The 15367-nt window shown below is 36.1% G+C and overlaps 1 protein-coding gene across 1 annotated transcript in view; it reads right to left on the reverse strand.

Moving 5' to 3' along the window:
- The window catches only part of FGF2 (fibroblast growth factor 2), a 73920-nt gene that overhangs the window by 6331 nt on the left and 52222 nt on the right, over nt 1–15367 (reverse strand). The gene's annotated exons all lie outside the window — the stretch shown is intronic.

A 15367-nucleotide genomic window follows, 5' to 3' on the forward strand; every position in this document is an offset into this window, starting at 1 on the left:
GACTTGAAATATCAACATAGTATTCAAGAGTCCCAACAAGGAGGGACATATCCAGCAACAAGAGCCACAGTACACTCATGGAAGCCCAAAGTTATGGCTTCCAGTTAGGTAATTATAGTTCATCCACACTGTTCTACCCAGAGGCAGTTTACTAACCAGGAGTCATTTTTACTTTTATCAGGGTGCCAGTGAAGCAGTGCTAGAAGGTTAACCAAGGTGATCTGCCCATGAAGAAAGGGTTTTGTTGACTAAAGAAGGGGTTTTGTTGAACTTTTACTCATAGAAAAAGAATTAACTCCGAAATTTTAAGTTTTTTCTGGTGGCTAAAGTTGTTTCTAGGCATAAAAAAGTAGTATATCTTATAGAAAATAGCTAATGATATATAATGTCCAGAAATGATACTGAAATATTCTGTTCTCAAAACACTAATAGATAATGAGGTATAAATAATGTAAAACATACTGAATTCTATAGACTCGATCTTGTCGGAGGGGAAGCTACTCTGTATTTTCATTTTAAGTCAATTATATATCCCAAAAAAAGAAGTAACTTGCTTTCAAATAGCTGGACTTGAAAAGAGTAATGGAGTAATGGAGTCTAACAGACCTCCACATTATTTAAGGTAAGTTTTCAAAAATTAACTTCACACAGATGATACTTATTATCTCAAATCTGGGAAACTTCAGGCCTGGAAAAATCCATATTCAAAACACTTGTAGCTTTTACCAGTTGCTTTGGTTCCAAGATAAGCCAAACAATGACAAAGACTGAGGAAAACATAAATTAATAAGGAAAACAATAAAAAGCAGGCACAATAACCAAAATGAAAAGTAAAGGGCTACCAAAGCTCTAAAAGTGAATAATGTGTCTCAGCCATTGTAGTAAGGGTGAGATATTATATCCTGTAATCTGCTTGCAGGGATAAGAATTTTACTTGATATTTACTTGGTTTTAGCAATTTTATACTGTTAATTCAATTTTTAAATTGAAATACAAACTTACCTAGCTTGCCCATTATGCAACACATTACCAATTTTAAAAAGTTGTCTTTTCAGCTCTAATATAGATAGCATTACAAAGAGCATACATAGCACAAAGATCCAGGTCTATACTACATGACTGTCTTGTGCTGTTCTTTAAAGATTGAGTTGTGATAACAGTGAAACATTTTTTACCTGAGTAATGTAGCTATTCCAAATCCAGTACCTTCACTATACCTTCAGTGAAATATCTTTTCTGTGTTAACTGAAGTTAAACTTGTGTTACTTTATTTTGCCATATGCAGTACCACTGATAAAAACCTTAGAAGGGAGAAGGAAAAAGAACGAAAACTCACTGTGATCCTAAAAATATGAAATGTTGTTATTGAGTTTAACAAGCCCTTTCCCTGAGGCAGACTTAACGTGGTTCAGCCATTATTCAGGATATTTTGGCATGTTCGGTTCCTGTTGTTCTGTCTGCTAGCTGGCCCTCCCTACAACACTTGGCCTACTAGATCACTTATGCTGCCACCAATAATGTTTGCCTTTTCAGGCAATTCCAAAGAATACCCAATTGTCCTAGGAACTAAATGGATACATTATAGAACTCAGAATTTCTTTTCTTCTTTTTGCAGAGGTTACTTTTATCTTTACCAAAAAAAGATGAAAGGGAAAGAAAACTTGCATCTGTGCTGAATGTTCAACGATGTAAATTTTCTAAACAGCCACCTGTCTTACTCTTGAAAACAAATTGCATTCTATTATTAAATGGGTAGTAGGGTCAAAATTCTCAAGAAAACAAACCAAACTGATTTTTAAAAGTCCAATTTAAGTATAATTTTCAGTGTTCTACGTTGTAAGTTTACAAATCATCTCAGTAACTGTGATCTCAATGTATCTACTAAAATTTGGTGTAATATTTTCATTAACATTTACAAACATATTTAGAGTTTTCCTATTCTCAAAGTTTAACTGCTCACCTTTTCAAATTTAAGAATAAAGGGATCTTCAGAGGGATAACATTACAAAGGAAGTGAATAACTGGCCTCTAAGGACTTAACTTGTATCTTTCCTTCCAAGGCCTTATTTTTTATAAGCCTTTGAGCTGGGAAATAATCCCTTAATTCCTGGTTATTGGCTACTTTAGCACGTAACTTCATTTAAGTATCATAACAATTCCGAGACAATGATCACTATTCCCAATAACAGTGAAGAATCTAAAATTCAATGCTCTTAGTAACTTATTTCAGATTGTGGATGCCTTTGCCCATCTATGTATCTGACAACTTTCATCAAATTAAGTTTCCTTTATTTCTTGTTTTCTTTTTTTAATTGAATAATTTGGGGGTCCAGGAATCACAGAATTCAAATAATTCATTGAGCCTGGGAAAGAATTGGGACATATACCAGTCTCTCTTCCTTCACTTTGCCAGCTGGCCAGCAAGGAAATCGATTCTTTTAATAATAGCCATTCTCCTGTCTCTAAGCCAAACTCAGCATATAAATGCATTACCTTTCCCCCAGTGTGGAACATGACACCTGGGGATAAGCCTCCCTGGCACTGAAGGATTACTACCAAGCACCAATTTAGCAATGCAACTGGAAAAAGATCTTGACCAAAAGGGGGAAAAGGTAAAGGCAAATGAGTTTATATAGCTAAGAGATGTCAAAGTGAGTCGGGAGGTCATCCCAGAGGTTATGCTTTTGCACATCTCAGCAGGATCTCATTGAATATCATCTCAAACAGCAGGGCTCCTGAGGGCTCTGGAGACATCCAGACACTATAGCCAGGGCAGACAACTCAGGAGTTTGGTTCCCTGCCAGTGGATCCAACTTTGGAATTTATGCTTCCCTGTGTGACAAATCTGGACTTGTTTGTGGTTTCCAACACATGGCTCTTCTGCCCCTTCTTTTTGAATCTATAGTTAGTACCGGAGTTCATAAGTGTATGTCCTAGTGCCAGCTGGGCCTTGAATCTCAACAGAGTTGCAGCACCTACTCTCCAGTTCATTGGACTCACCCAGGACAACTACCAAGGAGATGATGGTCCTTGACCATCCCAAATAACAGAGAGAGTGTGCAACTACAAGCAAGATAGTCCCATTCGTCTGCTCCATGGGCTCTAAGCCCCCTCTCAATTAGAGGTGGAATGGGCATCACCATCCCAGAATCTTCAGGATTGGGGAATGAACAATGGACTAGAGTAGACTAACTGGTATTCTAATACAGACTTACTGTGATTCTAGCAATGGACGACCTTTTTATCACTGATAAAAAGTGGCCACTGGAGGTTCTGAGGGGAGGGAGAGGGAAAAAAATAGGTGTAATATGGGGGCATTTTCAGGATTTGAGAGTTGTCCTGAATGACGCTGCAATGATAGATATAGGCCATGATACATGTTGTGGGTTTAAGATTTTTATTATTTATTTTTTCCTCCCCACCCTTTCATTGTTTGTACTTGCTGTGTCTGCTCATCTCCTTTGTTTCTTTTGGAAACACCAGGAACTGAACTTGGGACCTCCGATGTGGGACGGAGGTGCCTAATGCTTGAGCCACCTCCATTCCCTGCTTTCTTGTGTCTCTTATTATGTTTTTCTTCTTGTATCTCTTATTGCATCATCTTGTGTCAGCTTGCCATGCCTGCCCATCGCTCCAGCTAGCTGTCTTCTTTAGGAGGCACCAGGAAGCAAACCATGGACTTCCATGTGATAGGTGGGAGCTCAATTGTTTAAGCCACATCTGCTTCCCTCCATTATATATCTTGCCATAACTTACAAAAATATGTTGGAGAGAGTGTAAACCACAGTGTAAACTATAATTGACACTTAGTAGCCAGATTTCAAAATGTGTTCATCAAACATGCACCACACTAATGAAAGATATTGTTAATGTGGGAAAATGTAGGAGAGGTAAGGAGTGGGGCATGTGGGAATCCCCTATGTTTTTTATGTAACATTTATGTAATCTAAGTATATTTTTTAAAAGAAAAAAGTATATTAAAAATAATAATTGCCATTCTGAGTGGGTATGAGATGATATCTCCTTATAGTTTTAATCTGCAATTCCCTTATAAGCTAGTGATGTTGAACATCTTTTCATGTGTCTTTTGGCCATTTGTAGTTCCACTTTAGAAAAATGTCTGTTCAATTCTTTTGCCCATTCTTTAATGGGGTTGCTTGTCATTTTGTCATTAGGTAAAGTGATCTCTTCATGTAACATCAAGATCAATCCCTTATTAGACACATGGTTTCCAGAGAATTTTTCCCATTGAGTAGGTTACCTTACTACTTTCTTGACAAAGTCTTTTGAAGAACAAAAGCATCTGAATGTTAAGGCAGTCCCATTTATCTATTTTTTCTTTTGTTGCTTGTGCTTTGAGTGTAAGGTCCAAGAAACCACCACCAATCACAAGGTCTTGATGATGTTTCTCTACATTTTCCTCTAAGAGCTTTATGGTTCTAGTTTTTATACTGAGGTCCTTTATCCATTTTTAATTCATTTTTGTATAGGGTGTGAGATAAGGGTCTTCTTCATTTAGATAAGGATATCCAGTTTTCCCAGCATCATTTATTACATAGGCTATTCTGACCCACTTGAGTGCTTGACAGCCTTGCCAAAACTCCCTTGAGCACAGAAGGAAAGGTCTATTTCCAAATTCTCAATTCAATTCCCTGGGTCAATCTATCTTTATGCCAGTATACACTTTTTTACAACTGTAGCCTGATAACATGCTTTAAATCTGGAAGTTAAGAGTCCTCCAACTTCATTCTTTTTTAAGATATTTTTGGTTATTCAGGGACTCTTCGTGTTCCAGATAAACTTGATAATTGGCTTTTCCAGTTCTACAAAGATGAATATTGGAATTTTTATTGCGATTGAATTAAATCTGTATATCAGTTTGGGTAGAATTGACATCTTAATGTTATTTAGTCTTATAACCCATTAACATGGAATATCCTTCCATTTATTTAGATGATCATTGGTTTCTTTTAGCAATGTTTTGTAGTTTTATGACTACAGGTCCTTGATTAAATTTATTCCTAAATATTTGATTCTTTCCATCACTATTATAAATTGAATTCTTTTTCTGGCTTCCTCCTTGGATTGCTCATTAGTAGTGTATAGAAATGCTATTCATTTTTGTGTATTAATCTTGTATCCCACCACTTGGCTGAAATTGCTTATAAGTTTTAGTAGTTTTGTTATGGTTTTTTGGGTACTTTCTAATCTTATCATCAGTGAATAATGAAAGTTTTACTTCTCCCTTTCCTATTTGGATGCCTTGTATTTATTTTCTTGCCTAATTGCTGTGGCTAGAACTTCTAGCACAATATTGAATAACAGGGAGAGTGGGCATCCTTGACTTGCTCCTGATCTCAGTGGAAAAGCTTTCAGTCTTTCACCATTAAGTGCACTGTTTCCTTCTATTCCTGTCTTTTGGAGTGTTTTTATCAAGAAAGGATGTTGTGTTTTGTCAAATGCATTTTCTGCATCAATTGAAATTATCATGTGATTTTTCTTCTTCAATTTATTAATGTGGTGAACTGCACTGATTGATTTTCTTATGTTGAACTACCCTTGCATACCTGGTTTTAAAAAGCCCACTTGATCATGATATATAATTTTTTTATATGTTTTTGAATTCGGCTAGCAAGTATTGTGTTGAGGATTTTTGCATCCATAGTCATTAAAGAAATTGGTGTGTAATATTCTTTTTTGATAATATCTTTATTTGGCTTTGGTATTAGAGTACTGTTAGCTGCATAGAATGAGTTTGGTAGCATTCCTTTCTGTTCAATTTTTTGGAAGAATTTGAGTAAGACTGTTATTAAGTCTTCTTTAAATAATTGGTAGAATTCACCTCTGGAGCCATCTGGTCCTGGACTTTTCATTTTGGGGAGGTTTTTGATGAGTGTTACAACTTCTTTCCTTATGACTGCTTTGTTGAGGTCTTCTGTTTCTTCTAGGGTCAGCATGGTTTGTGTGTTTCCAGAAATTTGGCCATTTCATCAACATTGTCTAGTTTGTTGGTGTATAGTTGTTCATGGTATCCTTTTTTTTTTTTTTAAAGATTTATTTTTTATTTATTTCTCTCCCCTCCCCCCTCCCCCAGTTGTCTGCTCTGTATGTCCATTCACTGTGTGTTTTCCTGTGACTGCTTCTATCCTTCTTGGCATCACCAGGAATCTGTGTTTCTGTTTATTGCATCATCTTGTTGTGTCAGCTCTCTGTGTGTGCAGCACCATTCTTGGGCAGGCTGCACTTTCTTTCACGCTGGGTGGCTCTCCTTACGGGGTGCACTCCTTGCGCGTGGGGCTCCCCTACGCGGGGGACACCCCTGCGTGGCAGGGCACTCCTTGAAAGCATCAGCACTGCACATAGGCCAGCTCCACATGGGTCAAGGAGGCCCGAGGTTTGAACCACAGACCTCCCATGTGGTGGACGGATGCCCTATCCATTGGGCCAAGTCCACTTCCCCATGGTATCCTCTTATAATCTCTTTTATTTCTGTGCAGTCAGTGGTAAAGTTGCCCTTCTCATTTTTTAATTTTTTTACATTTTCTCTTTTTTCTTCTAATTTCTTTTAATCTAGCAAAGGGTTTACTGATTTTGTTGATCTTCTCAAAGAACAAACTTTCAGTTCTGTTGATTTTCTCTATCTTTTTCCTCCATATATTTCTGCTCTAATCTTGTTTCTTTCTTTCTGCTTGCTTTTGGATTAATTTGCTGTTCTTTTTCTAACTCCTACAGGTGTACAGCTAAGTCTTTGATTTTAGCTCTTTCTTTTTTAATATATGCACTGAGGGCTATAAATTTCCCTCTCAGCTCTGCCTTTGCTTTATCCCATAAGTTTTGGTATGTTGTGTTCTCATTTTGTCTTGAGGGATTTACTGATTTCTCTTGTAATTTCTTCTTTAACCCAGGTTATTTAAGAGTATATTGTTTAATCCCCATATATTTATGGATTGCCCTTTTTTCACCTGTTCTTAATTTCCAACTTAATTCCATTATGATCAGAGAAAGTGTTCTGTATAATTTCAATGTTTTTAAGTTTATTGAGATCTGACTTGTGTCCCAACATATGGTCTATCCTTTAGAAAGATCCATGAGTACTTGAGAAGAATGTGTATATATATATATATTAGATCTATTTCATTTATCATATTATTTAAGCTCTAAGTTACCTTATTTATTCTCTCTAGATGTTCTATCTAATGCTGAAAGTGGAATATTGAAGTGCCCAACTATTACTGAAAAGACATTTTTTTCTCCCTTCAGTTTTGCCGGTATGTGTCTCATGTATTTTGGACACCTACACTATGTACATAATATTATTATTTTTTACTGGTGAATTGTCCCTTTTATTAATATATAGTAATCTAACTTCATGTTTTATAACAATTTTGCATTTAAAATCATTGTATATGATGTTAGTATCATTACACCCACCCTTTTTTATTGCTAATAATGTGAAATATCTTTTTCCAAACCTTTCACTTTTAGCCTGATGGTGTCCTTCCATCTAAGGTGAGTCTCTTGTAGAAAACAAATAGATGGCTCATGTTTTTATCCATTCTGTCAATCTATGTCTTTTCATTGAGAAGTTCAATCCATTAACATTCAGTGTTACTGCTATAAAGGCATTACTTACTTTGTCCATTTTATCCTTTGGCTTTCTGTTGTCCTATCTTACTAAGTCTTTTAACCCCTCAATTTCTCTTACTTACGGGCTTCATTTCTAAACTATTCTACAGGGCTCTCTCCCTTGTCCTTTCCTATCAGGCTGTAACATGCCCTTTAATATCTCTTGTAGATTTGGGCTGTTGGGCTTTTGGTAATAGTCTCCCAGTTTGTGTCTATAAAGACTTTAAACTCACTTTCTTTTCTGAAGGATAGTTTTGCCAGATAAAGAATTCTTGGCTGGAAGTTTTTCTCTTTTAGTAACTTAAATATATCTTACCAGGGCCTTCTCACCTCCATGGTTTCTTTAAGTCTTGGACTGCGACTTTATTTACAAGTAATTCATTATCAGACAAACAGAAAACCTCTAGTACAATGTCTTTCATATAACAGGTTTTGAAAGTAGAGTTCATACAAGCATAATGCACATGATACTGATTGTGAACTGTTTATGAGTTAAACTATTGAGCTTTTTCATTAAAGTAGGATTTCAATTAGAGCAAAATGTATATCACTAAATATGATTATTAGAAAAGGAGAAAGAATTCAAAAACTTGGAAAAAGAATAAACTCAAAAAGGCAAAAAAGGAAGCAAATGCTAAGTAAAAGAGCAAATATCAACGATATATAGAAAACACTTTCATATATAAACATGTGTGTGTATATATAAAGTTGAAACCACATGAAATGGAAAATTAAAAGTATAAAAATAATTATCAAAATTGATGCAAGAAGAAATATAAAATTAGACTCCTCCTCTTTATATAAATTACAAAAGTATTCAGTCCATTGCCCCACCCTTATTTGCTGGAATTTTATCCCCTGGGTGATGGATAGGCTATTGTGTAAACTTGGCCAGGAAAGTGTGCCCAGTTGTTTGGTCAAGCAAGCTCTAGGCTAACTGTAGTATAAGGGCATTTATAGAATTTAATTGCCATTGACTTTACTGCAGTGGTAAATCATAGATAGCTGATTACAATTACATCAATCAGGAAGCTTGCCATTAGCAATGAGTGATGCTTTATCCAATCAGTTGAAGGCCTTAAAAGGGGAAGTGATTCCAGCATTGAGTGAGAATTTCCCAGCTCATCTTAGGACAGCCAACGTCTCCCAGAATTCATCGAGAATCTTCACTGGACTTTCATCAGAGCTCTTGGTAACAGCCTGCCTGCAGAACCTGGACTTGTGCATTCCCATGGTCATGTGAAAGGCTCTTGTAAAATTGCCTACTATTGACAGACATCTCTTGTTGATTCTGTTTCCCAAGAGAACCCTAATACACCCCATGACAAGGACACGACTCTGGGCCAATAGTAATTCCTCATTGTCCTTCCCCTCTTCTGTTTAAGAGAAAAGTTTCTTTCAAGAAATGGTCAATGAACATTTACTGTTCCTGCTCTTGTGCAAAGATGAGAGGACTCAAGAACACTGGTCCTGCTCATTTCCCTCTACTGAGCTGTTGCCTTTTCCTTGAGGTGACATGGTATTAGCCCTCCTCTTTCTATATTCACTGTCAAGTGATACACAGACAAGTGAACAAACATGGAAAATCTTTTAAAAGTGTGAGGAGACAGGGCACGTGGATACTATAATTTAGCGTTCTTTTGATGGAAAACCATAGCAGGACTGATTTTTATCCACCTCCTTTCTTGAACATTTCTAAGACACTGATGCCTTTCCACTCCATGGTTTCTGAAGAGAGATCAGCACTTAACCTTATTAAGGTTCCCTTGTAAGTAATACATTGCTTTTCTTTTGCTGCTCTCAAAATCTTTATCTTTGGCCTGTGACTATCTGAAAATATGACAAATGCTATGGAAAATGTAAAGCTGAGCAAGGTAGAGAAATCGGGAGTGCTGGACAAGAGGTTAGGTTGCAATATTAAATGGCATGGCCACAGTAGGCTGCATTGAGAAAGTGACATTTGAGCAAATACTTGAAGTAGATGAAAGAGTAAGCCATTCCGGTTATCTGAGGCAAAAGCATTCCAAGCAGAGAGAATGGCTAGAGCACAAACCTATGAACAGAGTGTTTGAGGGGCAGCAAGGAGCCAGTGTGGATGGAGCAGACAGTCTGGGGGGAAGAGGAACAGGAAATAAAAGCAGAGAGGTAATGGGATGGGAGAGTGGGGCAAGTATTTTGGCTCCTACTCTGAATAAAATGGTACCCCACTGTGGACTTTAAGCAGAAAGGTGACATGATATCACATATTTTTAAAGGATTATTTTTCTGTAACGAATATAGGGGGCCAATGGTAGAAGCAGAAAGACCAGTTAGAGGCTTGTTCAGTAACATCAGCAGAAAGAGAATGGTGTCTCAGACCACTATGGTGGCAATAGAGATGGTAAGAAGCCCCTGAGTGGATATATTTTGAAGGTAGAGTCAACAGCATTTCCTGACAGACTGGATGCACAGTGTGAGAGAAATAGAGGAATCAGAGATGGCACTGAAGTTTATGTTCTGCAATTGAGGGACCTGCTATCAGCTAAGATGGGGAAAGCTATGAGAGGGAACAGGTTTTATAGGGAAAGTTTAGGAATTCAGTTTCAGAAATGTTAAGTTTGAGATGCCTTTTAGATATCATCCCAGTGGAGATAATGAGTATGAAGGTGGATCTTCTAGTCTAGCATTCACAAGAGACCTGAAAATAAAAATTTCCAAGATGTAGACACATAGATGATCAGTGAACACTTCCGGAAGTATTGTTTGCAAAATATCCTACTGGTTGATTGCTATACAACTTGTACTTTATTATTCCAGCCATGTTGCAGTTCCTTAAAATTCTAATTTTTCCTAGTTACTGGGCTTTTGTACATGCTGGTATTCTGCCTTTATGCTTTCTTTCTATATAACTAAGTCTTACTTATACCCTCAGATCCTGTCTTAAATGTTAATTCCTCCAGGAAGCTAACTCTCCCTGTGTGTACCAAAAGTATTTCTATCATAAATTCAACTTAATTAACAAAGTTTAAAAAAAAAAAAAAAAGGAAAGAACATGTAAACAAAATATGAATCATTTTTGTAATGAGGGAGCTTCAATTATTCCTCTTTGAATTAATTTGCTGTTGCTTTGGTTTTTTTTCTCGTGTTAAATTAGGCTGAATTTTATCTATATTTCAGAATTTTGCCATTAATTTGCATTTACATAATTAAAGAACTAATTCTTTAGATGATATTATGGGTAAAAGCAACTGGGTATTTTTATGAAAGTAGTCAATGACAGTGAGTCTTAACCTAGTATGTGATCTACCTACCATAGTATGTCACAGGGAATTGGTATTTGTAATAAAGTCTCAAAGATGATGTATAATTCTCTAAATCATAAATTGGAGCAGATTTAAGATTACCCCTATAGTAATATTATCCCCATGCACTTGCATTCTCAGTTTTTTTTAAATATGAGAGAAAAGAATGGAGTTAGAACTCACCACAGGGAACAGAGTGAACTCCTGCACCTGCCCATAGTAGTGCAACTTATATAAATGAACAAGTCCTCATGCGTGTTGTGAGGTAAAAGAGGATTGAGAACTATTGTGCTAGGGTACACAAATTCTGTTGATTCAAAGGGCGTTTGGGGGAAGTGGACTTGGCCCAATGGATAGGGCATCCGCCTACCACATGGGAGGTCCGCGGTTCAAACCCCGGGCCTCCTTGACCCATGTGGAGCTGGCCCAAGCACAGTGCTGATGTGTGCAAGGAGTGCCGGGCCACGCAGGGGTGTCCCCCACGTAGAGGAGCCCCACACGCAAGGAGTGCGCCCCGTAAGGAGAGCCACCCAGTGCGAAAGAAAGTGCAGCCTGCCCAAGAATGGCGCCACACACACAAAGAGCTGACACAAGAAGATGACGCAACAAAAAGAAACACAGATTCCTGGTGCCACTGGTAAGGATAGAAGTGGTCACAGAAGAACATACAGCGAATGGACACAGAGAGCAGACAACTGGAGGGGGGGAGGGGAGAGAAATAAATAAAAAATAAATCTTTAAAAAAAAATCTGACATTACTTTAAAAAAAAAAAAACAAAGGGCATTTGGGCTATCTAGTTCCTGGTTTTAGGGACAAATAAGAACAGAGCCATTTGACAAATTATCTGGGAATATACTCCATCTCCCTGAAAACAGTATCCTATACTGTGCTTCACGTTGGCTTATTAGATATAACTTCTGCTGTCCCTGCTTTTTGTTCTAATATTTATATGATGGACATATCATTCAACTTTCCCTCTTACTAATGCTAATAACCACAGAATTTTAAGTTGAAAAGTACTATTGTATTTGGAATGATAAAAAGTGTGTTGTTGAAATTGCTCCAATAAACCATTATTCTCAATTCTAAAAGGTATAAGACCTAAAAAATGAATGTGGATGTATATGTATATGAAAGTAATATCTATATTTGTCATATGTTAGTGGTGGGACAATACCTCAAGGCTTCCCTAAAGGCTGTCCCCATAAATTAGCTTAGCTCATGGTCTTATAAAAGGAGCCCAATAACCATTTGCTGATAGCAATAATGATGATGCTAGTAATTTTAAAGATAGTACTGGCAGTTGGACTCCTTATAGGGGTATCTGAATAGGGAAGAACCAAATGTAGTTTAAAAAGCATAATCAAAATTTTAAATAGTTTGATTTGTTTTTTATCAAGATATTTAATTTGAAATTTCAAGAAGTAAAATTATCTGAGATTATAAATATTGAAAAATAAAATTATCTGAGATTATACATATTGAAAAATTTATGTATAAAATATTTTAAAAGACAAAAACTGATCCTAATCAGATAGTGGGAGCCAAGTTTCTCACTGTGGGAGTGGGAGGTTACAAACCTCCCTCTAGCTGTGGGAGGAAAGCTAGAATGATCCATGTGGTACCTGATTAGGGTTGGGAGCATCAGTATGATCTCATGTTTAGTTTAAAAGATATAGATAAATATATACTGAAATATTCATAGACGTGTACACACATCTGTGCAGGTTAGTATATACACATATAACTCCCTGCACTGCCAGTTGGGAGGACCTAGAATCAAAAACACCTCAGCAGCAACAAGCACATCCAGCATTCAGACCCTGATTTCTAAAACCATTCTCCAATAGAAGGAACCAGGGCTCTGAGAAATGGTCCATTCGGGGCCTAGAGTAGGGAATGTACAAGATGAGCCTGGAGCTTCTTGCAGGGCAAAAAGTAAGAAAGTGCTCAAAAAAAACCCCACATTGACGGCGTATGTCAAAGAAGCATAGGAGCCAACTAAAAGAGTTCCCAATGGTCAAAGCTGCAACAATTTAAGCAACAAAATAACAAAGTATTGGATTATAAACCAAAGTATAAAACAAATATCTAAGATTCCAAACTGATATAAATAAATGATTGAATAAATAAATGGGGGAGAATAGCAAATTTCCCATGCAGAAGAATTCCAAAATATTTTATGCAATTACTTCCCCTGTCAAGGAAGTGAAGCATAATTTCCCATCCTGTAAGTGTGGACTTTCTTATAAAGGGTACAGGATGGGAAGTGGGGAAAAAAGAATAACTTTACAGTGGAGAAATCTAACAAACACCACCTCAGGAGATGATCAAGATTAACATCAACAGTGATAAATCATAATTGATAGCATGTACCATTAACAAAATGTGTTGAGAATGTCACTTTCCTTCTGTGTTCTTCTTCCCAAACATTCATAACCCCAAATCAATCCTTGAGAAAAATATCAGACTAACCCCAATTGAAGGTCATTCTGCAAAATATCTGACAAGTATTCTTCAAAATTTTGAAGGTCAACAAAATCAAGGAAAGCCTAAGAAAACTGTCACAGTCTAGAGCAGGATTTCAGGAGAATAAAAAAAAAAAAAAAAAAAAAACCATTCTTGTGGGGACGTATTGGTATGGGTGTGATATATTTATTATATAATACATGGTATAGTGTGTACTTAGTAAAGGGTCTGTGGTTTTCACCCGATTGGCAAAGGGGTACATGGAACAAAAAAGGTTAAGAACCCCTGGTCTAGAGGAGCCTAAGGAGAAATGATGACTAAATGTATGTGGGATCCTGGAACAGAAAAAGGACATTAGGTAAAAACTAAAGAAATTTGAATAAAGTATGGACTTTAATAATAATGTTTCAATATTGGTTTATTAGTTCTGACAAGTGTACCATACCACGATAAGATGTTAATAAAAGAAGAAACTTGGTGTGGCGTATATGGAAACTCTGTACTATCTTCATAACTTTTCTGTAAACCTAAAACTATTCTAAAATAAAAAGTTGATTAAAAAGAAAAAAGACACTGGCCCTAAGGTCACAAGTAACACCACAAAAAAGAATTTCTTAAATAGCTATATTTATAAATACTCTAGCCACGATATAAAGAATAAAAGTACTTCATTCATTTTTGTGTTCTACCACATCCAAACAGATTATTTATATATCCAGATCTACTTCATTTTACCAGACCATAAATGCCATGCGGGTGAGGATTTCAACTATTTTGTGTGCTGCTGTATGCCCAGTGATTAAAATAGTACCTGAGAGATAGTATGTGATCAATAAATATTTGCTTAATAATGAATAAATGAAACTTTTAAAAATAACTTACAATAAAAATACATTCAAAGATATTGCAAAACATAAATAAGAACTAGTGAACTGAGATCAGAGAAAATCTAGATGAGATGATATACAATATGGTTTAACTTTATGCACTATTTAGCCCTTGAAGAAACTTGACCAGTTGGGTCTGTCTAAGAATTTTTCCATTCTAACTTGACATCTTTGAGGATCTTTGGTGGGCCAGGAAACCTGGGTTCCAATCTTGACTTAGTCCCTAATTAAACTGCATCACTGAGCAAGTCACTTAAAACTTCTCTGTGCCTCACTTTCCTCATGTAAAATAAGAAGGCTGAATTAAATTTATCCTTGCATAGCATACGTAAAGAAATAAGAACTAGAGTAAGTTCTCCTTCTTCCTCATGGTTACAAACACACACCCTCCCCTCTTCTTATTCACTGGCCTCACAATTCTGGTCTACTGCTAAAATTTTAGATTTGAACCTTATGGCCAATTCCTCATGCTCTGTTTTCTGGGTTGTTTATTCTTTTACAGTACTTTGATTTTGCAGTTTTGGCTTATGAGAGCATTTGCTCAACACGAATCCAAACTTTTGCTTACACCACTTCTGAGAATTAAAAACAGACATGATGTAAGTATCAATGTTGACTATTTTAGGAACAAAATAAAACACACAAAATGTGAAAAGTTGTAAGTAAATTTGGTCTTAATCTTGTCATATATATAGATTATGAAAAATTTTAAAGGACTGGTTTCTAAAGAAACATTAAATCTTATCAGACAGTAATCTTTGCATTTAATCCAATATGTAATCTCTTAAAATATATATTTATATACATTATTCTTCAATTACTGTCTTCACTGACAAATTTAATCAGTATAGATGGCCAGTCTGGATAACTGATCCCTCAAAAGTCTATTTTACCTATGTTATGTCATCTGTAGATTTCACTGAATCTTAAGGCCCTCGACTAAGAAATTTTAAAAAGTACTTTACTTTTACAGTAATTAAACATATATTCTCAGATAATATAAATTTTTTGAAAAATTTCCTTATTGTCAATCAATGCAAGTTGCACATATTCTAATACTTATTGAGATATATTGCTCATAGTATCACAATCTATAACATTAT

Source organism: Dasypus novemcinctus, chromosome 1 (assembly GCF_030445035.2).
Source record: "Dasypus novemcinctus isolate mDasNov1 chromosome 1, mDasNov1.1.hap2, whole genome shotgun sequence".
Lineage (NCBI taxonomy): Eukaryota > Metazoa > Chordata > Mammalia > Cingulata > Dasypodidae > Dasypus > Dasypus novemcinctus.